The following is a 26,699-nucleotide window of genomic DNA, read 5'->3' as shown; positions in this document are numbered from 1 at the left end:
TTTTTTTTTTCCTTTCTGTTAAAAAGTTTGTTTTTTTTTTTAATACCCTGATCTCAGTAAACTCCATCAGGGAGTTGGGAAGAAAGGAAGCAGTTAGAAAGGCTGAAGAAGAATCCTTTGAGGGTCTGGCACCTCAAAGCCCTCTGGCCATTTGTATTTTGCCAAATGCATGGGGTCAACGTAACGGTGCAGTGAGAGGATTAACTTTTATGGGTTTGTGAAAATAGCAGTTCTTCCCAGAGAAGTTGAACCAACTTGTGCTTTCTCTGACCGGGATCTATAGAGGAGCCGGGTCCTGCAGTTCCTTTCTTCTTTGTGTTTGTACACAGGGAGATGGTTTAAATTATCATGCTGCAGATGGATGCCCCTTGATCTTCAGATGGTATGCAGAGGTCTGGCAGCCCTGGAGGCCTGAGCTTTTGGCAGCCTCCTGCTGTTTCTGTAATGGAGAGGCAGGGATGCGGGGGGCTGGGGGAGACACACAGAGCCGGACCCCATGGAGAAGGCATGTGGAGCCCATTATGCTGGTCCCAAGATGTCTGGGCTGCTACACTGGAAGAAGAAAAAAATGTTCCTCAAATAATCTAAAGCCAAATGTTTAGTGAAGGTCACCCTTAATTAGAGGTGCTGAGCTTTGATTCATCATGTTGGAAGGAAACTTGGGAAACGGGGCCTTGATAAAAAATTCCTGATGGCCTCATCACTAAGATGCCGGCATGCATGTGTGTTTCCCAACCATCACATCACATGAAACGCTGCTCTCTTTGTCTGGAGGCCAGGGCCTCTTTGGTTCCGATTGTGTCTGTATGACACCAAAGAGAAGTCAGGGGTCTGGTTAAGCCAGGGAGCAGGAGAATAAAGACTCAACCCAACCCACATGATGTCTCAAGACCTAAGAGAAATAACTGCTTCTTCATCTAAGTTCAACTTTGTCTCAAGGCAAGAAAAAGTGCCTAATTCGAAGTAGGCACAGCCTCTAGATATCGAATCCCAGGTGGTGCTAGTGGTAAAGAATCAGGCTGCAGATGCTGGAGATGTAAGAGACATGGGTTTGATCCCTGGGTTGGGAAGATCCCCTGGAGGGGATCTTCCAATACTGGAGTGGGCATGGTAGCCCACCCCAGTATTGTTGCCTGGAGAATCCCATGGACAGAGGAGCCTGGTGAGCTATGGTTCATGGAGTTGCAAAGAGTTGATACAACAGAAGCGACTGACAACGCAGTCTCTAGCTAGGTTCCTTTACAAGTATGCAGCCATGTCTAAGCATCAATACGTTCACATACAATGTACCTGATGTACGAATACCCCCAGCTGATACCTATGGGAAGCTCCTATAACAAATGCCCACATGGTGATTCTGTTTACACTTCCGTTGCCGTGGCAAACAATGTGATTGAATAAATAACAGGATTTCCAATCTCCTGTGAGCTGTGTGTCACCATAGCTAACCTTAGGCATGTGATTGCAAAGTTTTTTCAAGTCTATATCTAATCCGTTGATGTGACGTTCATCTTATAGGCTGCTCTGTTTAATTAGAATGCCCCTGTTTTCTTTGGAAAATCATGCTCGCGTGTCTGTCATCACTTATGTTTGATGTCCCCACTCTGAATCTCTAGTAGGAAGAAAAACGTCTTTTTGCAGAAAAGTGGCATCTATTGGTTTTCAGTGAGCAGGGAAGAATTTAAAAGGGAGCTGTTGGAAGCATCAGATTTTCATATGCATGACTGTTAGTATTTTCCTGTTATAAAAATGAAAGGGGGAGTCTTTTAAAAAACTGGAAAGTAAAAAAATATAGACTGTATAGAGGATGATATCACGGACATTTATCACAAAGCTACAGATGTCCAAAATTTATCATGTTGGCATCAGATCTTTGTAATATAAAGGAGTCGGGGGGGCAGGGGGGAGTCCCTGGTGGCCCAGACAATAAAGAATCTGCCTGCAATGCGGGAGACCTGGGTTCGATCCCTGGGTCTGGGAGATCCCTTGGAGGAGGGAGTGGCAACCCACTCCAGTATTCTTGCCTGGAGAATCCCATGGACAGAGGAAAAGAAATCAAACAATATTGATAGCATTGTACCCTGCCCAGAACATGTTTCATCCCTCCTTTCCTCCTTCCATCCCTCCCTCCCTCCCTCCATTCTCCCTCCCCCACCCCCAGCTTCAACTACTAACATGAATTTGCTGTTAAATTTTCAGTCCCTAACTTTTTGGGGGCCACACTGTGCAGCATGTGGGGTCTTAGTCCTGACCAGGGATCAAACCTGTGCCCTCTGCAGTGGGAGCCCAGAGTAAGCCACCAGGCCCCCTGGGAGGTCCCCATCCTCTAACTTTTATTAATACAGGTGTCTTCACAAGTAAAAAGTTCTTGGTTTGTTTTGAAACTGAGTATACAGAATATCAGGCTTACCAGGTGGCTCAAGGGGCAAAGAATCTGCCTGCCAGTTCAGGAGATGCAAGAGACGTGGGTTTGATCCCTGGTCTGGAAGATCCCCTAGAGGAGGAAATGGCAACCCGCTCCAGTATTCTTGCTTGGGAAATCCCATGGGAGGAGCCTGGTGGGCTACAGTCCATGGGGTCGCAAAGAATCAGACTTGTCTTAGCAACTGAACACGCATGCACACACACATATAGAATATCACAGAGCATCTTTCTCCATTTGCTTTCTTCCCCAAAGGGGTGCTTTTAAGCTCCACCCCTGAAGACACCTATGGGTGGAGCTTATGTGTGTCAGCTCTTGGGTTTTACTGCTTATGTGACAGTGCTCTGTGCTTGCAGCTAGTTCTTCGGTGATAGACAAATGTAAGAAATTTCCAGTTTTTCATGATTGCACTGAATGATGCTCTAAGCAGCCTGCACACGTGGGGATGAACTTCTCAAGGAGACGATTTCCAGTCTTCTCTTCATGTCTCCGAGACATCTTAACCTCTTGGTTCTTTGGCTTCTTGAAAGGCAAAATCAGGTGTCTTGTTCGAGGAAGGTGGGTCTCCTTGATCCTCTCTTATCCTTTTTCTGTTGTTAGAAAAGCTGTTTCTTCACCCAGCCCCGGGCCTCTCATCTCGAAATATTAACATGAAGAGCCACATCCGTTTGCTGTCTTCGGGTTCAAAGTTGTTAACAGCTCTCTTTGTTGAACAAGTCTTTTCTCTCTCTCTCTCTCTCTCTCTCTCTCTCTCTGCCATGAGCCGCAGTGGCGTTCTGGGAAGTGATAGACTGTATAATTCTCACATGTCAAGGTTCTAAGCCCAAACCCTCCGGCAGTGCCTCTGATTTTCTTGAAGGATTAAAAATAAAAGGACATCACCCTCTCAGCCGCAGTTCTTACAGCCGCTCTTACCCGCACCTGGCAACGTGACACCCTCGAGGAAGGACTTTACGTCCTGCGCTCTGATAACAGGCTGGTCCCAGAGACCTGCCTGCCCTCCCCGGGGTGTCCCCGGAGCCCTTGATCTCTCTCAGCTTCCTCCAAGGGGGAGTCGGGCGTTTCCCCACCATGTCGTCTCTGAGATGATCTTTATTCTTCAAGGAGCCACAGTTGCCGGAGCTGTGCCTCTGGATGTCTTCCAAGCGGCCTGGGATCTTGGAAATCTGCCCAGTGGCTGTGCGGAGGCCCCCTGCCCTCTAGACAGCACAGAATCCATTGCAGAAATTGTGGGTCTCAGAGGCCTGTGCTAGAAAATAAGATGCGATGGGCACAAAGGGTTCTGCTTTGGAAAGTCAAGTTTAGAGGTTTGCTGGTTATTTTTTTTTAATTGACGTATAATTAATTTGCAATGTTGTGTTAATGTCAAGTATGCAGCAAAGGGTTTCAGGTACACACACACACACACAGTGTATATTCTTTTTAGATTCTTTTTCATTGTAGATTATTACAGGATATTAAGTAGAGTTCCCTCTGCTATACACTAGGACCTTGTTGTTTATCTCCCATGTGTGTGTATGTATGCGTGCTCAGTTGTGTCTGACTCTTTGTGACCCCACGGACTGTAGCCTGCCAGGCTCCTCTGTCCATGAAATTTTCCAAACAAGAATACTGGAATGGGTTGCTATTTCCTCCTCCAGGGCATCTTCCCCACCCAGGGATCGAACCTGCATCTCTTGTGTCTCCTAGATTGGTAGGTGGATACTTAACCACTGAGCCATGTTTATCTATTGAGTTGACCCAAAGATTTGTTCAGGTTTTTCTGTAACATCTTATGCAAAACCCCAAACGAACCTTTGGGCCAACCCAATATTTTGTATGTTAGTAGTGTGTATCTGTTAATCCCAGATTCCTAATTTATCTCTCTCCTGCCATTTCCCCTTTGGTAACCATGAGATTGTTTCCTATGTCTCTGTCTCTGAGTCTGTTTCTGTTTTGTCAATGAATTCATTTGTATCATTTTTTATAATATATTTCACCTATAAGCGATATCATATATTTCTCTTTGATTTACTTCACTTAATATAATCTCTAGGGATTTGCTGGTTGTATTATGTGTGTGTTATGTTTGTGCATGTGTGTGTAGTTTGGGTAGATGCATGTGTGTGACTATGTGACAATATGTGTTTCTCCGTGGGAAGGAAGAGGTGGGAGAAGGAATCCACTGCTTTTCTCTCATCTCTCTGGTTTTTGTAACTGCCTTCATCTCACCCCACTTCAACAAAATTTGGAAACTTCTGGATTTCATGAAAAAGGGGGAAGGAATCTCGAAGCCTACCTAATTTTATTACAGACACTCAGCTGCAATGACCTGGCGAGGTGGTAACAGCTGCAGAAATATTGAAGTAGCCACTGCCCTAAGCCCTGTCCTCAGCATCACCCCAGAGTCTCTCCTGAGACCCCCCCACCCATGTCCCCAAGACTGAAGGTGTTAAGAGACCCAGCAGGGGTCCCAGGGCTCCAAGCTGACTCCGCAGTTCCTGTGCCTGACAGATGCTGAGTATTTTTACTATCTCCCTATTGAGCCCTAATGATTTAACTCCCTGTAGAGAATATATAAACATCTGCTTCTAATCTCATTAGCAAAAAACTTTGATCATTTTTAGTTTCTTAAAATTTAGCATTATTTGTTTACTGATATTCCTTTTCTGTGTTCTAATATGCGCACATATAAGGCTATGAATTTTCCTTTTAGTGCCATACTGGCTGAAACTTACAATGAATCTCTTAGCTTTATATAGAAGTTTTCATTATATATTTTAATTCAAGAGTTATTTGGATGTATCCTAATTGCTGAAATTCAAAGGACTGATCCAGAAATTTTTTTTTTCTAATTCAGATCTGCACATTGAATTCATGTAAAACTTCAGTTAAGTTCTACACCCCTTTCTGTATTCTCAGCTAAATGTTGTATAAACCTAGATGCTACAAATTTGTGTGTGACTAATATTCCTTGTCATAATATTCTGATAGTGGGCTAATTTGATGACCTTGGGGGTAATATCTGACTTTTTAACTTTTGGGAAGGAATTTTAGCTATGTGTACATTCACTCAAATATCCTCTTCCTTATTGATCAACTATATAATAATCGTTATAAGTTTGAACTTTATACAGTAAGTGCATAATGCCTTTTAAAATGTTTTCTATATTGGCATTTAAAAGAAAGATTAGGGACTTCTGTGGGTCCAGTTAGGAATCCACATTGCTATGCAGGGGACGTGGGTTCGATCCCTGGCGGGGGAACTAAGAGCCCATATGCCATGGATCTAAGGCCATGTGCCACAACTACAGTCCATGCACCACAACGGAAGACCTGTATGCTGCTACTAAGCCCCAACACAGCAAAATAAATAAATTAATCAAAAAAGAGAGAAATCAGCTACTAAGAAAGATTGACAATTACTGATAGAGTCTGACTTCCCAGCATGGCATTGGATGAGGTGGAGAAGATCATATCAAGATAGCCAACATTTGTAAAAATAATTACTATACTGGGAACCACTCATGCTCAGATAATCTCTTTCTGTTCCTGTTGTAGCCTATGAAGAAGAGCCAGTAGGGAACCTCCATTTTACAAGGGAGGAAAATTGAAGCAAAAAACGTAAAATAACTTGTCTAGTTCATTCAGGGACAGAGTGATAAAGCCAGAATTAGCTTCTTAGTACTCACAACAGCTGCACTAAGTAGGTAGTTGTATTACACCCACTCTACAGATGAGGCTAGCAAGGCTCAAAGAGTACGTTACGCAGTGAAGGACACTCAGCTGGTAATGGGGTGGCAGGGGAGGGAAGCTGGGATTCAGATCTAAGCAAAGTGCAGGCTCTTAACCTTTTCCTGGGTGTGCAATGTGAGAACCTAAGCCTAACCCATTTGCCTCCCCCTTATGTTCTTTCTCTCACTCTAGATCGTCTCTTCCAGGGTTATTTTATTTGCAACACAAAGTATAGATACTCTCTTAGATCTGATCCTTAATTATCCACAGTGCTTTATCCCAGCTCATTAAATTAGATCAATGGAGGGGGACAAAAGTGTTATTTTGCCTCTGTAGTATTTGAGTTTAAGTGATCAGGGTAATTTTCCATTATAATTTTGTGTTTTAAATAAATAGAACCAGCTTCATTGTGAAAACACTTGTCTAATATTGGGCAATAAATGTTTAAGTGGTTTTCATTTAATTACTACTCATAGTATGGCACTGGATGAAACAGAATTGTTTCTGAGTTTGTTCATTAGATGGGAAGAGGCTGAATTTATAAAAATATATGCGTGCCTCTGTGACTGTATTTGAATGCGTGCATACGTAAATAGGCACTTATTTATATACATGGTCATTACAGAGCTTTGTGAGGGGTAGAATTTTTCTCAGCACAATCTGTAGTTCTATGGAAGGGGGACTGTGCTGGTACTTTGGGCCCATTTCATAGCAGAACGTTTCCAGTTAAGTAATTATACCATGAAGGCGTCCCAGCTGCAACTGTATATTTAAAACTGGGTTACTATTCCTAGCAAGACCATTCTTTTGAAAGGTTGATAAGTCATTCCCTTTATTCTGCTCAAAAATTTAAATATCAAATATGCATCACTTTTCTTAAATATGCAGCCCTACCTCCAAGGGGTTTACTACTGTTGTTCCCACACAGAAGGATGAAATCAACCAACCGTGAAAAGAAACCATCTTGGTCTGCCATCTGTCTGTCCCCAAGCTGCGGTCCGTTTCCTCTTTTCAGCAGCAGGAGATAGACACTGGGTCACTGCCATTTCTCAGGTAAAAGTCTCCAACCCCTAGCTCATCCTGGACCATTTAAAGAACCCCACGTCTCTGCCCTTGTCTTCCTTTCCCTTCTGGAGCGAGCACATCCCAGTCAATGTCCACGTATCAAGAGTTCAGAGAGGCTTCCTGGAGAAGGTGGCCTGGAGCACAGAGTGTACTCACGTCTCCTCCGGCGTTTGTGTAGCTGTTGGTCTGAGACTCCACTGCTTTTGAGTTGAAAGTTGCTGTTTTATCTAGAGTTTGGCCTCTTTCCAAGCTGGCGTGACATGCTTAAGTCTAAAGCCAGGGAAATCAGAAACCAGTCAGCCTTGAAGAGGACAAGAGGAACAAGGTGTTAGAGAAATTCAGCTTAAAGGGAGAGAGAGCTTCAGGAAAGAATGGGCTGGGAGGGTCTTGTTTTCTTCTTCTTCCTCTTCTTTTTTTTTCTTCATGGTCTCTGACCTTGTTAGTCCGTTCTTTCATAATATTACAGCTGTTTCTGCAACATTTTGCCTAAAGATTATAGCATCTGGTTTATTCTATTCAATGAGGGAGTGACAGGATCACAGTAATTACCATGTGCTGGGGTTTGAGTCCTTGATTATATTTTTCCATTGTTCCCAGAGACTTCTGGTGTGTTCACAGCCCAGCCTCATGGGTTACTGGGTTTTGATGCCAAGTCGATGCTGAGTTGCTTGAGAGACTTCAGAGAATAAGTGTGGGTTTATCCAGGGTGGACTTTCCATCTCATTTCCACCTTTTTCTGGTTTCTCAGGTTGAAATGTCACCGATAACACAACGTCTTGAAGCCACATGCCTTCCTGGAATAGAGCAAAACCCTAAGAACTTTGTTATCCAGTTTTTGGAATCCAAATTAGCCTTTGCCCAGCAGTTCTGGATGTCCAATTACAGTTGGAAAGTGAAGGGGGGGGGGGGTGGGGGATCTTAGGGTTTGAATGTTCTTTGCCTGGCTTTCTGCATTCTTTTGTTCCCTGCTGCCCTCTGCAATTATATCAGCCTCTTCGCTGTTTCTTTTCTTTGGGAGAGTTCATAGCACCCCTTCTCAAATTTCAAACGCTCTCCATCAGAGTCTTTATCCTCCTGTTTGGATGATTTCCTGTCTGCTTAATTCCTTCCTTGTGGAGCTCTGGAAATGGATGCATTAACTTGAAGGCACATTTTTTTTTTTTTTAATCCCAGTTCACAAACATGTGAGACTCTGATACTGTAGTAACACTGAGGGTTGTAACACTGCTGGAATATCGGCTGTGTGACATTGTTGAAATAGCAAGCAGGAAACGTGGAACCTTATATCCCTACTTTCACACTCCTTTTCTCTGCATTCAACTCCTTGAGCTCCTGTGCAATGCTGTCACCTGTCTTTTCTGCCTTCCCCTTTTGCCTGCCTCCTGGAGAAGCTCTCCAAGCTACAGGGTCAATTCAGTTAAGGACCAGACATCATGTTTTCTCTTTCATGGGCAGACTCACATCTTGAGCAGCTTGGGAGGTCTAAGCATAGCATCTTTTAGAATCACAGGGAGAGGACACTGGGCTTCTCCACCGGCTCAGTGGTAAAGAATCTGCCTGCAATGCAGGAGACCCAGGTTCAGTCCCTGAGTCAGGAAGATCCCCTGGAGGAGGAAATGGCAACCCACGCCAGTATTCCATTTCCGGAGCTCCACAAGGAAGGAATTAAGCAGACAGGAAATCATCCAAACAGGAGGATAAAGACTTTGATGGAGAGCGTTTGAAATTTGAGAAGGGGTGCTATGAACTCTTAAGAGGCTGATACAGTTGCAGAGGTCAGAATCCCATGGATAGAGGAGCCTGGTGGCCTACAGCCCATAGGGTCACAAAGAATTGGACACGACTAAAGCGACTTAGCACGCACGCATGCAAGAGAGGACACTACTTGTCTTGAGAGGTGGAGGCAAAACTCATGCACGTGGGCCCAATGAAATATCATTTTGAGTGTATATTTTGACCAACAGAAGCTTAACTCTTCAATCACCAGTGTGGTAACAGCTTAATCTTTCAGGATGGAAATTATCTCTACCCACGTGATATAGACTTCTGCTTAAACAGAGAGGAGGATCATAATTTTGAAAGGTAGTTCTGTTCTGGTTCAGAATAAGTAATGGTCAGACAGTGCTTTTATTGAAACCTGTTGAGGTTTGTTGTGTAGGTTTGTTTGTCCTTATGAGAAATGACTTCACACAGACTTGGATCTGAGAACATCTCAGCAACTGCCTTCTTTCCTGTCTTCTTTCATTCTTAGTGACATGTTTTCCTTCCTACTATTGTCCTTTGGTGGCTGGAAGTATACTCTGGCTTGGCCAACCCTAACCATCCCACTTGAATCAACTTTGCCCATGAAAAGTCGAATGATCAAGGTAGTTTGAATTGCTTGAGAACAGTAAGAATTTAAAAAAATATTGTCTTCTTTTCCTAGGTGTTTCTTTAAGAGATCAACTCCAATATTAAAAGAGCTGGTGGGAAACTACTGTGTGGTGCTGTGTGATGACCTAGAGGGGTGGAATGGGGGGAGGGGAGGGAGGGGCAGTGATGGGTTAGTCCCTCAGGCCTGTCTGACTCTCTGTGACCCCATGAACTAGCCCCCCAGGCTCCTCTGTCATTGGGATTTCCCAGGCAAGAATACTGGAGTGAGTTGCCGTTTCATTCTCCAGGGAATCTTCCTGACTCAGGGATTAAACCCAGGTGTCCTGTATTGCAGGCAGATTCTTTACCAGCTGAGCCACCAGGGAGAGGAGATATATATATATACACACACACACATTCAGTTCAGTTCAGTTGCTCAGTTGTGTCCGACTCTTTGCAACCCCATGGACTTCAGCACGCTAGTCTTCCCTGTCCATCACTAACTCCTGGAGCTTGCTGAGACTCATGTCCATTGAGTCGGTGATGCCATCCAACCATCTCATCCTTGCTTGTCCCCTTCTCCTGCCTTCAGTCTTTCCCAGCATCAGGGTCTTTTCCAATGAGTCCACTCTTCGCATCAGATGGCCAAAGTACTGGAGTTTCAGCTTCAGCATCAGTCCTTCTAATGAATATTCAAGACTGATTTCCTTTAGGATGGACTAGTTGGATCTTCTTACAGTCCAAGGGTCTCTCAAGAGTTTTCTCCTACACCACCGTTCAGAAGCATCAATTCTTTGGTACTCAGCTTTCTTTATGTCCAACTCCCACATTTATAGATGACTACTGGAAAAACCATAGCTTTGACCAGACAGACCTTTGTTTTTTAAAATGCTATCTAATGTTGGTTACATTATATATATGTGTATATATATAAATATGTATATTTATATATATACTAAACAACTTCTGCTTAGTAAAGATTGGTTATACAGGCTGCCTCTGCAGATAACCAAGATATTCTTGGGGTATGCTAGCAGTGATCTAGAGTTTCAAAGAGAGTGTCTCTCTGGTAAAGATGTGAAGAGGAAAGTGAGAGATAAAGCTGTTTAGAGAGGAAATATACAGTGACAGCCCTGGTCTGCTGAGGGCCACTGTTACCACAGAGTTTACCATGCCCATGTGTGGGGAAAGAAATCATGTGTGTCCTCAGAAGGCTGGGGCTAGAAATACAGGTTGGCTTTTCACATGACAAAAGTACAGTAAACCCAATAGGAATGGCAATGGGACCCACCTCTTATGTTTCTCCCCAAAGGGTCTCAAACTCCTAGGATTTGGGTAGGATTTGGGTGACATTATTACTTCATAACATTCTGGGTTTGTTTGTGTGTTTCTTCATAAAAATTTATTGGAATATAGTTACTTGACAGTGTTGTTTTTCTGCTGTGCAACGAAGTGAATCAGCCACATGTACACATATGTCCCCCTCCCTCTTGGACTTCCCTCCTACCCGCTGTCCCATCCCATCCCCCAGGTCATCACAGAACACCGAGCTGAGCTCCCTGTGCTATACGGCAGCTTCCCGCAACTATCTATTTTACACATGGTAGTGTATACTGAGCGACTTCACTTTCACTTTTCACTTTTATGCTTTGGGGAAATGGCAACCCACTCCAGTGTTCTTGCCTGGAGAATCCCAGGGATGGGGTCGCACAGAGTCGGACACGACTGAAGTGACTTAGCAGTAGCGGCAGTAGCAGTGTATATACATGTCAATCCCAATCTCCCAACACATCCCACGTCTCTCCACACTCATGTCTACATGTCCATTCTCTGCATCTGTCCCTCTTATTCCTGCCCTACAAAGAGGTCAATCTGTACCATTTTTGCATGTTTCTAGCGTAATCGTCACATCCTCCCCATGCTCCAAAGAAGCAACATTTCCTTTTTATGCAACTTACATACAAAAAAGAAAAAAAATCAGTCCCTAGAACCAGATGTTTGTTAATCTGTGTGGCTTCCTTGTCCATGTCCATCAAATGTTTGTTCAGTGTCAGCTTCTCAGAAATCATCTTAAAAAGGAGCCTATCATGTCTACACATCCCCTAGAAGGACTGAAATTGGAAACACTGACAAACATGTGGAGCCGTGGGAATGCTCCTTCACTGCTGGTGGGAGTGCAAAATGGTACCTCCACTTTGGAAGAAAGTTGGGCAGTTTCTTGTAAACTTTTCATATTATCCAGCAGTCTTGCTCCTTGGTCTTTAACCAAATGAATTGAAAAGGTCTGTCCACACAGAAACTTGCACACACATGTTTACAACAGCTTTATTCAGAATCACCCAAACCTGGCAGCAACTAAGATGTCCTTCAGTAGGTGAATGGATAAACAAACTGTGATACATCCACACAATGGAATATTATTCCTTGATAAAAAGAAATGAACTAGCAAACCTTGAAAAGACATGGAGGAATTTTAAATGCATATTGCTAAGTAAAAAAAGCAATCTGAAAAAGGCTACCTACTGTATGATTCCAACTCTGTGACATTCTGGAAGAGGCAAAACCATAGAGACAGCAAAAAGATCAGTGGTTGTCAGGGACTGTGAGGGAGGTGAGGATGAATAGATAAAGCACAGAGGGCTTTTAGGGCAGTTAAACTATTTTGCATGATACATGACATTGTGGATATACATTACTCATTTGACAAATCTATAGAACTATTCAGCACAAGTGAACCCTAATGTAAACTATGGACTTTTAATTAATAGTAATGAATTCATGGGGATTTCTAGGTGGCGCTAGTAGGAAAGAACCCACCTGCGAACGCAGGAGACATAATAGACACAGGTTCACTTCCTGGGTTGGGAAGATCCCCTGGAGAAGGGCATGGCATCCCACTCCAGTACACTTGCCTGGAGAATCCCATGGACAGAGGAACCTAGTGGGCTGTAGTCCATGGGGTCGCACAGAGTCGTACACAACTGAAGTGACAGCATGCAATTAATCCACGTTGATTTATCAATTGTAACAACATATACCATATTAATGGAAAATGCAAATAATGGGAAAGAGAGGATAAATATATAGGACCTCTCTTTCTGCCTACTTTTTCTGTAAACCTAAGGTTACTCTTGGAGTAGGAAATGGCTACTCACTCCAGTATCCTTGTCTGCAAACTTCCCTGGACAGAGGAGCCTGGTGGGCTACAGTCCATGGGGTCCCAAAGAGTCAGACATAACTGAGCATGCATGCAATGCAATGCAAAAAAAAAAAAAAAAAAGCGGCTCTAAGAAATTAGATCTGTTAAAAAATTGCAGCTACACCCATAACCTTAGTCAGTTCTCCCTTATTTTTCCATGGCCCCTAACAATTTAGCTGTTATGAAATGTGCGTCTTTACCGTGTGCCTTGTTTATTGCTCATCTTCCCCAGCCCCTTGGGGTGGGAGCCTCCTGGAGTGGGAGTCAGTCTGTTTTGCTCACTGATGCATCTTGTGTGCCCGGCACAGTGCCTCGTACCTAGCGGGCATCCAGTAAATGTGGCTCAGTAAATGGACAGAGGGAATGGCTGGGAAAGTTTTCCAAAGCAAGCGTTCTCAGCATGTCCCTCCTACCCCTGCCTGAGCCTTTGACTGTCTTTGACTATAGCTTTCTGATCAGTCAAGGATTACACTTAGATATTGTTCTTTTTTTTGTGGGTTTTTTGTTGGTTGTTTTACTTTTTGTTGTTTTATTTTTGGAAAATGCAAATATTTTAATAAATTTCTGTTCTTCATACTGAGACAATTATTCATAGTAACTAGATTTATTATTATTCTTTAATAATTTACATTTTTATGGGCATATAGTTGATTTACAGTGTCGTGTTAGTTTCAGGTGGATTGCAAAGTGAATCAGTTATCCATATACATATATTCACTCATTTTTTAGGTTCTTTTCCCATGTACATCATTAAAGAGAATTGAGTAGAGTTCCTTGGCTATACAGTAGGTTTTTATCAGTTATTTATTTTGTATATAGTAGTGTGTATATATTGAGCCGATTATCCCAATTTATCCCTCCCCTCTTATATCCTGTTCTTTCTTATTTCCCTTCTTGAGATATGTGCATAGGGGTGTGTGTGTGTGTGTGTGTGTGTATTTTTCCCTGCACAGAAGATGAAATCCATCCCAAGGTCTTAAGATTTATTAACTGTTGCCTGAGTCATTCCACATGATGTCAGGGGAGGAGGCAAGCTGAGTCTCTACTTAGAAATACCCTGCATAGAGGTCTTTGGGTAATTCCCTCGATTTTGTAAAGATGTTGGTTGGCTTAAGTGATTAGCGTGAGATCCTTAAGGAGGACTTAACTTAAGCATTTAAGGATCTTCTGTGTCTCTCGGAGTGCCCCTCCTGGGTTGTCTGGATTTGCACATCTGGAAGGCAAATTTCAAAAGGGTTTCCAGCCTCTGCTTATTTTTTGTGTGAGTGTGTGTCTGGCTTGGGGGAGGTTTCCTCCTTCAAAGCACTGGAGGTCAGCCTCCCCCTGCAGGCATGTGGTCTGTGTTCAGGGAGACCTGCCAGGCCCCTCCAAGGGCCTCCAGCTCTCAGAGGCAAAGGGGATCAAGTTACAGAGGCTTCTCCTTTTAAGTTCATCTGCGGGGGCAGGATGTCAGCCCAGGGGGTCGGAGGTCTGTCTCTCTCCTGGTCTAATCTTGCCTTTGCTGGTTTATCCGGAGGAGCCAGGAAGTTCGGGGCAAGAAGGGGGCGGGTCCCCAGATTTCATTTCCCTGGCAGATCAAGAGCTGTGGTTCAGGGAGGCCTGCAGGTTTCCATGATGTACCTGTTTGGCCTGATTCAAGCAGAGAGGCCCTTTTTCTGCTCCACCCACTATTAGATGGGGAAAAGTGGGTGCGTGCAGAGGGGTGTCAAGTGGTCCCCAATGCTCAGAGCTGCTCTTGCTTCTGTTTATTATCTTCCCGCAAAGATGTGACTGCACAGAGGGAGGTCCCATCCTGTGCATCTCACACTGGGTTTTTCCCCTCCCTGGGTCTCAAACACCAGTACTTTAAAAGAAACATATACACACTACTATATTTAAAATAGATAACCAACAAGGACCTACTGTATAGCACAAGGAACTATACTCAACCTTCTGTAATAACCTAAATGGGCAAAGAATTTGAAACTGACATAACATTGTCAATCAACTGTGAGTACATGTGTGTGCTAAGTCGCTTCAGTCGTGTCCGACTCTTTGTGACCCTGTGAACTGTAGCCCACCAGGCTTCTCTGTCCATGGGATTCTCCAGGCAGGACTATACTGCAGTATAAAATACAAATTTTTTTTTTAAAAAAGAGAGAAACTTGAGCAGCATGGCCTGCGATTTTCCATGTATCCCAAGAGTCTTCAGAACCTGGATCCTGAGCCAGAGTAGAAGGAAAGTTGCCTAACCTTTCTTCAACTCCAAGCAACTGTTGGGCAACTTCAAGGCCCTCCCCCACAACCTCCCTCCCCACCCCCCAACTCCAGGAAGCTGCTCAGAAGCTTCACAGACCCAGAATCTTGGCAGAGTTACGTCCAAATAGATATTCTCTGGAGGATGATTCTGGACCACTTCCTCTTCCTGTTCCTCTAACACAGATATGGTCATGGATGCAAGTCTTTGTGCAGACAGTTGGGCAGCAAGATGAAGAATATCTTGATCTTTCTTTTGAGATTGCAAGCCGTTTTCACATACCTTCCTACACTCATCCAAGACACCAGGAACTCCTTAAAATGACTTTTCACTGCTGTTTTTTGCTTTTTCATTGGATAAAGACATTTGGGGATGCACCAAAAGCCTCCATGGTTTGGGCACACAGTTGTCTCAACCATACTGGAGCCCTGACTAAGAGTGATGTTCACACAGAAAGGGTGCTTGGTTGTCTCACATTTGCTCTTGCCTAAAATCATCATCTTATTTCTCTGGGTCAAAACATTTTTCTGCCTAATTCTGTTCAAAACTTGGAATCTCATGGGTCTTCATTCTGAGCTGTTTTTAGAAGACTCAATTGTTTTGTTAAAGCTAATGTTGATGTCAATAAGATGACAAGGGTATTTTATCTTTAATATATAAAGAGTTGTTGCAAATCAATAAGGAAGTAGAAATAATGTAGTAGGGGGAGAAAGGCAAAGGACAGGAATAGTCAAAGTAAGGACCTAGTATTTTAAGTGAGTCAATTGATGAATCAGTTTGCTAATGTTGGCATCAGCTGCCTTCACTGAGCTAAACTTAGTCATGTACTGAAATGGGGTCCTCTGAAGATGAGATGAAACATACCTCGTTTGGGAAAGTGTGCTGCTCATGTTATTGGTACTGTCTGTTCTCTCTTTGAGTATCTGCTGATGAAGGCTCTGACCAGCTTCTGTGTTGCTTTTCACTTGTTTCCCTGGAGGTTTAGGATGGAAAGGCAAGCTAACTATTTTTGCTCTCTTTACTGGTTGTCAGGAGAATTTTCAGGAAGTATTGTAATTTGGAGTAGTAAAGGAAGATAAAGCCAGTCTGTTGATATAAAAGAGAAATTACTGTCACTACTAACTGTTTATCCCCCATGGTGTTTTATTATTCCAAAGGACTTTGAAGTATTTTAGCTCAATGTCAGCTACAGTTTTAGGCAAAAATGTGTAGTTTAGCAGAAAAAAAAAACTACATTACCCAACATTCCCTGGAGATGGATAGAGCTAGCTAATCTCTACAATAGAAGTAAGTGTACATGGGATGTGCAACTTTTAAGAAATGTTTTTAAAAGGACTGGGGAGAGGCCTCATCTCTTTTTTTCTTGCTTCTGATTAGAATGTAGACATGATGGCTGGAATTGGTGCGGCCATCTTGGGCCATGAGTTAGAAATCACAGGCCGAGAATGTGAATTTGTGGGTCTCTCGTATCAGGGAACCATCCAACCAGCCTGGACTACCTCACTTCCTTGGATTTGAAATGAGAAAGAAATACATTTCTATCTACTTTATGAACCACTTTTGCTTTGAGCTATCCTAACTGATATTTATATATTATTCTCTCTCCATATCTCTCTTTCCCCACCCCCCCCCACCCCCACACACCTCTGGGATTCCACAGCCAACCCCATCTCCCTCATTACAATTTCACCCAACCATAGTTCTTTGAAGTTATTTTGGTAAGAAGAAGCACAGGGAGAAAAGTATCCTATTGTGCTAAATTCTTTCTCGGAAAACCTTACTAACTACTGCTGTTTGAAAGTATTAGTCAAGGAGCTGAGTTATCCTGACAGTGTAAGATAGAAACTCCCCTAGACCTTTTTGAAGCTTGAGAGAGGCACGGAGGGACTCCTCCTAGCAGACCCCCACCCCCCATCTGCTGAGATGTCACTCACCACTCTCAGAGAGTTTGATCACCCAGCCACCATTTCCTCCTCCTTTTTCTTCTGTGCTGTGGGGGTGCTTAAAAAGCCAGGCAAGTGTTGAGAAGCCTTTACATCTGATTATTCTCCATGAGCCAAGGCTCCTCTCTAGACCAGATGGGTTTTGTTTCATCCTGCTTTGATCCTTCCCAGGGATGGCAGGGCTGGAGTTCTGCTGCCTGCCGTGGCTGCTCCCCTCCCCCTGGAACCCTCGTGCTCCGGGATGTTTTCTATTAGTGGTCAGAGAGCTTTTCCTCCTCTTTTCCTTTCATGTACAGTGAGGACCTGCTCTGGGCAGCGGTGATGTGAATGGACGCTGATTGCCTAATGAAGAGGATGCTGATGGAGCCGGGTCTTTGTGGTTTTCAGGGGGTCTGAACATCCTGTTCCAGGTGCAGAGTCAGCAGCATTTTTGAGATGCCCCCATGGAGACCTAGCAGCATCCTTGAGATGCCCCCATGGAAACCTAGCAGATGGCAGCCGTAGGGTCTGTATGTAGGTGGCTGAGCAAAAGTTGAGGTTAATAGATAATGTCAGGTGGCGGCTAGAGAAAGCTTATCACAGTTTAGGGATTGGAGAATCAATTACTTTCTTATATCTTTAGATACTCAAAAAGTAACTCTATATAGTTCCAAGTAACTTTTTCAGAGGTTTGGATCTTACTGAGTATCCTATTCTATGGTCCAAGAAATGACTGGATTATTCCACTAATTTCTTCTTAAGATTTTTTTTTTGACAAGGACCATTTTTTAAAGTCTTTATTGAATTTGTGACAACATTGTTTCTGTTTTGGTTTTTTGGCCCTGAGGCATGTGGGATCTTAGCTTTGCCCCCAGGCATTGAACTCGGACCCTCTGCATAGGAAGGTGAAGGCTTAGCCACTGCACCACCAGGGAAGTCCCTCCGCTAATTTTTGAAATAGTTTTATTAAGAGGTTTCCTGGCAGCCCAGGTGAAAAGGGAAACATGTTTAGACACAGGATTCTCTCTTGCGTAGGAGAAAAGCCAGTGATGTGATGGCAGCAAAGATTTCCTATACCTGGGCTTGCAAAGAGCTTTCTTATGGAACAGAGGTGCTTATCAAGCTGTCATCTGAGACCTTCAGAGTCTGTTCCCCCTTACAGTTCTGCCAGTGGTCACTGCTCCGGAAAATGCAGCTGTAGTTTGTATGAAGCTCTTTTCCACAGAGATTTCTTAAAAGCCCAGGACAGGACCACAGAGGACAACTCAGAAAGAGCCATTCCATTTCAGGACCTTAATTTGCCCAATTCCTTCTCCCATGGAGGCTATTATTGGGCTGTGTACTTCCTGTGAATAGTGTCAGCACAGTGATTCTCTTTGCTTCCATGTGGGGCTTGAGAGCAGAACAGGGGGACAGCTTGGCTCTGCCTGACTCTGTGACCTAGAATGAGTGACTTGAGCTCCTGGGGTCTTCCTTTTCTCCGCATCAGGGCAGCATGAGAATGACTGAGGGGAGAGGTATGAAAGACTGGAAAAAATGCCTGGCCTAGAGATGCAAAAAGTCAGTATCACTTCATCACTTCATTGTGACTTTTGTTATTATTTGCAACCTGTTTTACCTTTAGGAAAAAATACTTTGTTATTTGAGCTGCCTGATAGATGTCAGGCATCTTGACACAAGGAGTTATTAAAAGGTGGATGCTCTGATGAAGGTTTCTGTACAAATGCCAGTGTCAGCAGAGAAGAGTGGCCCCATGGCGGGCATGGCTTGATCCCCTCACCTCCAGGGAGCCCAGTGTGAATAACTTCTGTCTGCAAACTGGGGCATCATTATGCATGTTTCAGTTCAGTTCAGTTCAGTCACTCAGTCGTGTAAGACTCTTTGCGACTCCATGAATCGCAGCACGTCCGGTCTCCCTGTCCGTCACCAACTCCCAGAGTTTACTCAAACTCATGCCCATCGAGTCGGTGATGCCATCCAGCCATCTCATCTTCCGTCGTCCCCTTCTCCTCCTGCCCCCAATCCCTCCCAGCATCAAGGTCTTTTTCAATGAATTAACTCTTTGCATGAGGTGGCCAAAGTACTGGAGTTTCAGCTTCAGCATCAGTCCTTCCAATGAACACCCAGGACTGATCTCCTTCAGGATGGACTGGTTGGATCTCCTTGCAGTCCAAGGGACTCTCAAGAGTCTTCTCCAACACCATAGTTCAATAGCATCAATTTTTCGGTGCTCAGCTTTCTTCACAGTCCAACTCTCAAATCCATACAGGACCACTGGAAAAACCATAGCCTTGAGCAGACGGACCTTTGTTGGCAAAGTAATGTCCCTGCTTTTTAATATGCTATCCAGGTTGGTCATAACTTTCCTTCCAAGGAGTAAGCGTCTTTTAATTTAATGGCTGCAGTCACCATCTGCAGTGATTTTGGAGCCCAGAAAAATAAAGTCTGACACTGTTTCCACTGTCTCCCCATCTATTTCCCATGAGGTGATGGGACCAGATGCCATGATCTTAGTTTTCTGAATGTTGAGTTTTAAGCCAACTTTTACACTCTCCTCTTTCATTTTCATCAAGAGGCCTTTTAGTTCCTCTTCACTTTCAGCCATAAGGGTGGTGTCATCTGCATATCTGAGGTTATTGGTATTTCTCCTGGCAATCTTGATTCCAGCTTGTGCTTCTTCCAGCCCAGCGTTTCTCATGATGTACTCTGCATAGAAGTTAAATAAGCAGGGTGACAATATACAGCCTTGACGTACTCCTTTTCCTATGTGGAACCAGTCTGTTGTTCCATGTCCAGTTCTAACTGTTGCTTCCTGACCTGCATACAGGTTTCTCAAGAGGCAGGTCAGGTGGTCTGGTGTTCTCATCTCTTTCAGAGTTTTCCACAGTTTATTGTGATCCACACAGTCGAAGGCTTTTGTGTAGTCAATAAAGCAGAAATAGATGTTTTTCTGGAACTCTCTTGCTTTTTCGATGATCCAGAGGATATTGACAATTTGATCTCTGGTTCCTCTGCCTTTTCTAAAACCAGCTTGAACATCTGGAAGTTCTCGGTTCATGTATTGCTGAAGCCTGGCTTTGAGAATTTTGAGCATTACTTTACTAGCATGTGAGATGAGTGCAACTGTGTGGTAGTTTGAGCATTCTTTGGGATTGCCTTTCTTAGGGATTGGAATGAAAACGGACCTTTTCCAGTCCTGTGGCCACTGCTGAGTTTTCCAAATTTGCTGTCATATTGAGTGCAGCACTTTCACAGCATCATCTTTCAGAATTTGAAATAGCTCAACTGGAATTCCATCACCTCCACTAGCTTTGTTCGTAGTATGCTTTCTAAGGCCCACTTGACTTCACATTCCAGGAGGTCTGGCTCTAGGTGAGTGATCACACCATTGTGATTATCTGAGTGGTGAAGATCTTTTTTGTACAGTTCTTCTGTGCATTCTTGCCACCTCTTCTCAATATCTTCTGCTTCTGTTAGGTCCATACCATTTCTGTATTTTATTGAACCCATCTTTGTGTGAAATATTCCCTTGGTATCTCTAATTTTCTTGAAGAGATCTCTAGTCTTTCCCATTCTGTTGTTTTCCTCTATTTCTTTGCAGTGATAGCTGAGGAAGGCTTTCTTATCTCTCCTTGCTATTCTTTGGAACTCTGCATTCAAACGGGAATATCTTTCCTTTTCTCCTTTGCTTTTCACTTCTCTTCATTTCACAGCTATTTGTAAGGCCTCCTCAGACAACCACTTTGCCTTTTTGCATTTCTTTTCCATGGGGTTGGTCTTGATCCCTGTCTCCTGTACAATGTCACGAACCTCCCCATAGTTCATCAGGCTTTCTGTCTATCAGATCTAGTCTCTTAAATCTATTTCTCACTTCCACTGTATAGTCATAAGGGATTTGATTTACATCATACCTGAATGGTCTAGTGGTTATCCCTACTTTCTTCAGTTTAAGTCTGAAGTTGGCAATAAGGAGTTCATGATCTGAGCCACAGTCAGCTCCCAGTCTTGTTTTTGCTGACTGTATAGAGCTTCTCCATCTTTGACTGCAAAGACTATAATCAATCTGATTTCGGTGTTGACCATCTGGTGATGTCCATGTGTAGAGTCTTCTCTTGTGCTGTTGGAAGAGGGTGTTTGCTATGACCAGTGCGTTCTCTTGGCCAAACCGTGTTAGCCTTTGCCCTGCTTCATTCCGTACTCCAAGGCCAAATTTGCCTGTTACTCCAGGTGTTTCTTGACTTCCTACTTTTGCATTCCAGCCCCCTATAATGAAAAGGACATCTTTTTTGGGTGTTAGTTCTAAAAGGTCTTGTAAGTCTTCATAGAACCATTCAATTCAGCTTCTTCAGCATTACTGGTATTCATGTTTAGCTAGAGTGAAATAAACTGAATGTGCTCAGCCAGAGAGATAGACAGAGGGACAGACTGACTTTTACCCACGGGTACCCCCCTGCCCATGGACTCATGTGAGCGTGTGTGGGTCTAAAGACCCCATCCTGAACATTTGCTCCCTCATCATGCTCAGTAGAGGGGGGCAGAGACGGAGTAGGGGTTTTTATATTTATCTCCCTCCCTTCCTCTCTTCCTCCTCTCCTTTTACAACATAATACCTATTTTTAAAATTTTATTTTATTGAAATATAGTTGATTTACAATGTCGTGTTAATTTCTGCTATACAACAAAGTGATTGAGTTATACATATATGCATGCACGCATACTTGGTTGCTCAGTTGTGTCAGGCTCTTTGCGACCCCACGGACTGTAGCCCGCTAGGCTCCTCTGTCCTTGGGATTCTCCAGGCAAGAGTATGGGAGTGGGTTGCCATGTCCTTCTCCAGGGAATCTTCCCGACCCAGGGATTGAACCCACACCTGCATTGAAAGGTGTGTTCTTTACCACAAGCGCCACCTGGGAAGCCCTATCCTGTGATAAACCATCATGAAAAAGAATAGGAAAAAGAATATACATGTATATGTGTGCATGTACACACATGTACACATTTTAATGTATACATTCTTTTTACATACACACATGTGTACATGTGTGCATGTATGTATATGTGTATATATATATATATTCTTTTTCATATTCTTTCCCCCCGTGATGGTTTATCACAGTCACTGCATAGAGTTTCCTGTGCTCTATGGCAGCACCTTCTTTATTCATTCTCTATCCAAACATTTGTATCTGTTGGTTCCAAACTCCCAATCCATCCCTCCCTGCTCTACTGTGGCAACCACAAGTCTGTTCTCTGTGTTTGTGAGTCTGTACAGTGTGGTATCTAAACTGAAATTCATGGCTTTATCTGGGGCATCATCAAGAAGAGAAGGATGCTGTGCTGGGTTTAAGGATCAGTGGAACTGCCCTGTCCTTTGGAGGTGATTTTAGAAGACCTTCCAGAGTCATTCTGGCTCTGTGTGTTTTGTGTGTTACCTGCACACTTTAGCACACACCGTAGCATGCTGTGTGCATCATGCAGGACTCCAAGTGGGCCTAGAGGCTTCGTGAAGAAGACTGAAGGAGCATTTACACAAGCTGGAGGAATCCCCGACCCCACTATGACTCCCTCCACCCACACACATCTTGTCACCAGGTAATCTGAAGCCCAAACCAGCCTGGGCTGGTGACAAGTGCGTCTTCTGAGTTCTGGTACCAGACAGCATCACTCTACATGACTGCCCAGCACTGTGGGTATGCCATCCAGTGGGTATGACCAAAATATCCTGGTTTGAGGAGCTCCTTTCTTTCTGGAGACAACCCTAAATCCCTCCCACTTAAATCCAAAGACATGACATCTGAATGAGAAGAGGAAAACCCTCTTGGGATATTACATTTTAAGCCAGGGAGGAACCCAGAGAAGAAACAATCTTCTCTGGATTGAAATAAAGAAGCCGCGGACTTCTGGTGGTCCAGTGGTTAAGAATCTGCCTTCCAATGCAGGGGATGCAAGTTCAATCTCTAGTCTGGGAACGAAGATCCCACATGCCGCGGGGCAACTCCTGAGTCCATGTGCCACAACCAGAGCGCCGCACACTGCAACCGGAGAGAAAGCTGCCCACTATGATGAAAGAAACGTCATGCCATAAAGACTGACACAACCAAAAATAAACACATAAATATTTCAGAATAAGCTCAAGGATGCTTAAAAAAAGGAAATAGAGAAGCCTCCATTTTCAAAGGCAGACAGGATCACGAGGATAAGCCATAAGTGAAAGCCTGGCTGAATTCTTGTCGTAGCTGTTGGCAAAGAATCAAGTCTTCTTTGGAATAGCTCTGGTTGCCAACCCTTGGGACACCTAGATAACAAAGGATCAGGAAGAAGAGAGGGAGAGGGAGAGCTTATTATCAAGAGGAGGGCAAGTGAGGATACCAGAGGGATGCTCTAGACAGCACAGAGTTTTCAGCGGGGCACAGCACAGATGGAGCTTGTATCTGAGGACTGTCCCCGCAGACAGGCTGTACCCTGTAGTAAGGGATATACCAGAATCTGCTTCTTACAAGAGGCTACATTTCAGGAGTCCTCAGGGAAAAACCACATAGCGTGAAAGCCACCATTGTCTCTCACCTGGACGCTTATGAGAACCTCCAAACTAGTTTCCTGCTGCCATATTGCTGCAGTTCACATCCACTCTCAGTTCAATGATCTCTTAAAGTCTGTCTATGACAGACTTATCTCTGCTTGACTCTTTCCATGGTTCCCATCTCACTGAAAATGAACACCAAGTCCTTACCATTGCCTGCAAGGTGTGATCTTTACCTGCCTCCACACACACTCCTCTCCTAATCCCCTTCCCTCCTCCTCACTGGCCTCAAATGTTTCAGTCAAGCTCCTACCCCAGGACCTTTGCACGTGCTGTCTCCTTTGCCTACAAAGCCCTGAAAACTCTGAGTTTGCCTCTTCCAGGGCTTTATTTAAATCCTTTTGGCTCAGTGAGGCTCCCAGGTACCCTATTTAAAATTGTCTCCCCACATTCCTTATCCCCTGTCTGTCTTGTCATTATGTCATCTACTCTACACTTTATTACCTATCTTTTTTGGTGCTGGTTTTCCACTATAAACAGGTCATCTCCAGTAGGGAGGTCTTTTGTCTGTTTTGTTCTCAGCTGTGTCCTCGGCACCCAGAACAGTGCCAGGCATCCCATGGGCACACAACAGATACGTGTTGGGTGAATGAGTAAGTAAATGAATGATCGCGTGCATGAATCACCCTTGAAAAATCCTTAGGGTTTGAAAAGTTGAATTTGTTCTCTGCTCTTGGAACCAATGGTTTTTTTTTTTTTTCTTGGATGGAGCGCCAAAAGAAATATTTAGCTTGTATTTCATGGTCACATTGAATAAAGTTGAATGACAAATGTGTCTTAGAGACTAGAATAACCAAACAGCAGGGGAGGCTGTCATGGAAAGAAGCTGGGGTTCTGAGACCAACCTACCAAGTGAATCAGAATCCAACCCATCTACCTAGAGCACAAAATCATGGTGTGTTACGACAGCAGGATCCAGGCCACTCAGAATTATTCTGTCTTTCCTAGAGAGCTGAATCTTTCTCAACTCAATGTGATGACCCCATTGGACATACAGGTATAAACGTGATTTTTCAGCTGCATTACTTTTTAAACATTTTTTATTTATTTGGCTGTGCTGGATCTTCGCTGTGGCAAAGATCTTTAGTTACAGTGTGTGGGATCTAGTTCCCTGACCGGGGATCCAACCCAGGCCCCCTGCATTGGGAGCGCAGAGTCTTAGCCACTGGACCATCAAGGAAATCCCCGTGCTACTTGTTTTCTTGATTCTCCAACCAACCACAGCTCTCCGGAGGAGAGGACATTGACATCTGGAAATTACAGAGTTAAAACAGAAAACTAGAGGGGCAAGAGGGTGTCTGTGCATTTAAATAGCTTCCACACTATAATTAGTGATTTTCCAGCATTGAACAAGATGCTTCCTGCTTTCATGGGAAAATCAAGTTGCTACTGACCATCCCTAATTTCTGGAGCGCTGGAGGAACCAATCTCTAATTCGGTTGTAATGAACCATGTGTTAATGTCACAGCCTCCTGCTCGCCCCGGAGACCCCATGCCAGGTCCGGCCTTGTAATGAGTCTTGTCAGCTCGGCAGTTCGCTTTTCTTGGGAGGTGGCTTTTGTTTTTCTGCTCAAAGTGTAATTATTTCCACCTAAAATAGAGGTGGATTTTTATGGGGCTGGCCAAAAAGTTCTTTGGGGTTTTTCTGTAACAGCTTACAGTAAAACCTGAACGAATTTTTTTGGCCAACCCAATGCAATTTACTGAAGATAAATAGAGGAGATAGACATTTCAACACCATGGACTGGGGCCTGCCAGGCTCCTCTGTCCATGGGATTCTCCAGGCAACAATACTGCAGTGGGTTGCCATTTCCTTCTCCAGGGGATCTTCCCGACCCAGGAATCGAACCCAGGTCCCCTGCATTGCAGGCAGATTCTTCACTGACTGAGCTTCAAGGGAAGCCCCATTTATATTCAAAGTCATGTAACGTCTCTCTGTCTCTCCCTCTTTGTCTTTCCTTCTGTCTCTCTTTGCTTCTCCATCTCCCAAGCCAGACACCTGCACCCCACACCTACATATTAAATATCTCTATACATTATATTGTGTTAGCTAAGCCATTCGGATTTTCTGTAACATCGTATGGAAAAATTCAAATGAACTTTTTGGCCAGCCCAATACTAAGAAACCCAATAAGCTGAATACCAGGATGACTGTATGCCCCCTCACTTAAATCAAATAGGAGTTTGGGGGTTCCTGTATATAACCTGATCACGTTGAAATGAGAAGGGAATTCTTGGGGGAATGCATGAAGGCCCTCTCTGTCCCCTGACTGTCCCTGGCTTGTATCCCTGGCTTGTATCTGCTGCCTCTTTCCAAGCCTGGCTTTCTTACTGATCCCACCACTTGCATTCATGGAAACTGCCATCCCGGGGTTTCCCACACCACCTCCATCACCCCCAATATGTGTGTGGTTTTTCTGCCTCGATGCAATCAGATTGCTAAATTCAGACAGGTCTAAAGGATGCAAGGAATCCCTGACCCCCATCACTAAGGGCAAGATCCATCCAGTCCCATGCTTCTGCTTGTTTCTTCCGCTCTTGGAGGCGAGAAAAGAAATGTGTCCCCCTCTGCCCTTCTCTAGGGTGTCCATCACTCCACAGCAAGACAGGGGCAGCCACCCCTCTCCACCTGAGCTTCTCTCCAATTCCCACTGGGGATTCTGAACACAGCGACAGGGACCCGTGCAGCGCCATCAGGGTTCTCAGTCCACTGGGCTACCTGTGTCAGGGTAACTGCTGCTTCTTAGGAGCTGGTGTGGCAGGAATTACTTCTGTAGGCAAGTCAGGCTCCTCTCAACCCCCAGCAACCCCAGGGATGCAGCCCCCAGAGCAGAGAGGCCCAGAGTGGGGCAGGCTGCCTGCCCTGGGTGGATGCTCATGGGTTGGGAGAGTTGAAAACTTTTCTAAAATGGTAGAAAGAGTATTGTGGCCCCAGGTCATGACTACTCAGAGAAAGAAGGGTTATACAACCTCTTTTGTAAAGAAAGAAGTCTCGACTCTATGTAATCATAGAGTGGATTTTAAATCTTTAGTATCTGCTTGCGCATGCATGCTTAGTCATGTCTGACTCTTTTGCGACCCCATGGACTATAGCCCACCCACCAGGCTCCTCTGTTCATAGGATTTCCCAGGCAAGAATACTGGAACAGGTTGCCATTTGCTCCTGCAGGGGATATTCCTGATCCAGGGATCGAACCTGTGTCTCCTGC

The 26,699-nt window shown here is 44.1% G+C and overlaps 1 protein-coding gene and 1 non-coding gene across 2 annotated transcripts in view; one reads left to right on the top strand and one right to left on the bottom strand.

Annotated features, from left to right (window-relative positions):
• TMEM132C (transmembrane protein 132C) overlaps positions 1-26,699 on the top strand; it is a 452,167-nt gene that overhangs the window by 66,151 nt on the left and 359,317 nt on the right. The window lies entirely within an intron of this gene.
• On the bottom strand, positions 24,598-24,670 carry TRNAG-CCC. Its single transcript has one exon. It is a non-coding gene; the product is annotated as a tRNA-Gly (tRNA).

Source organism: Cervus canadensis, chromosome 1 (assembly GCF_019320065.1).
Source record: "Cervus canadensis isolate Bull #8, Minnesota chromosome 1, ASM1932006v1, whole genome shotgun sequence".
In the NCBI taxonomy this organism is placed as follows: Eukaryota; Metazoa; Chordata; class Mammalia; order Artiodactyla; family Cervidae; genus Cervus; species Cervus canadensis.
This window is presented reverse-complemented; position numbering and strand designations above follow the sequence as displayed.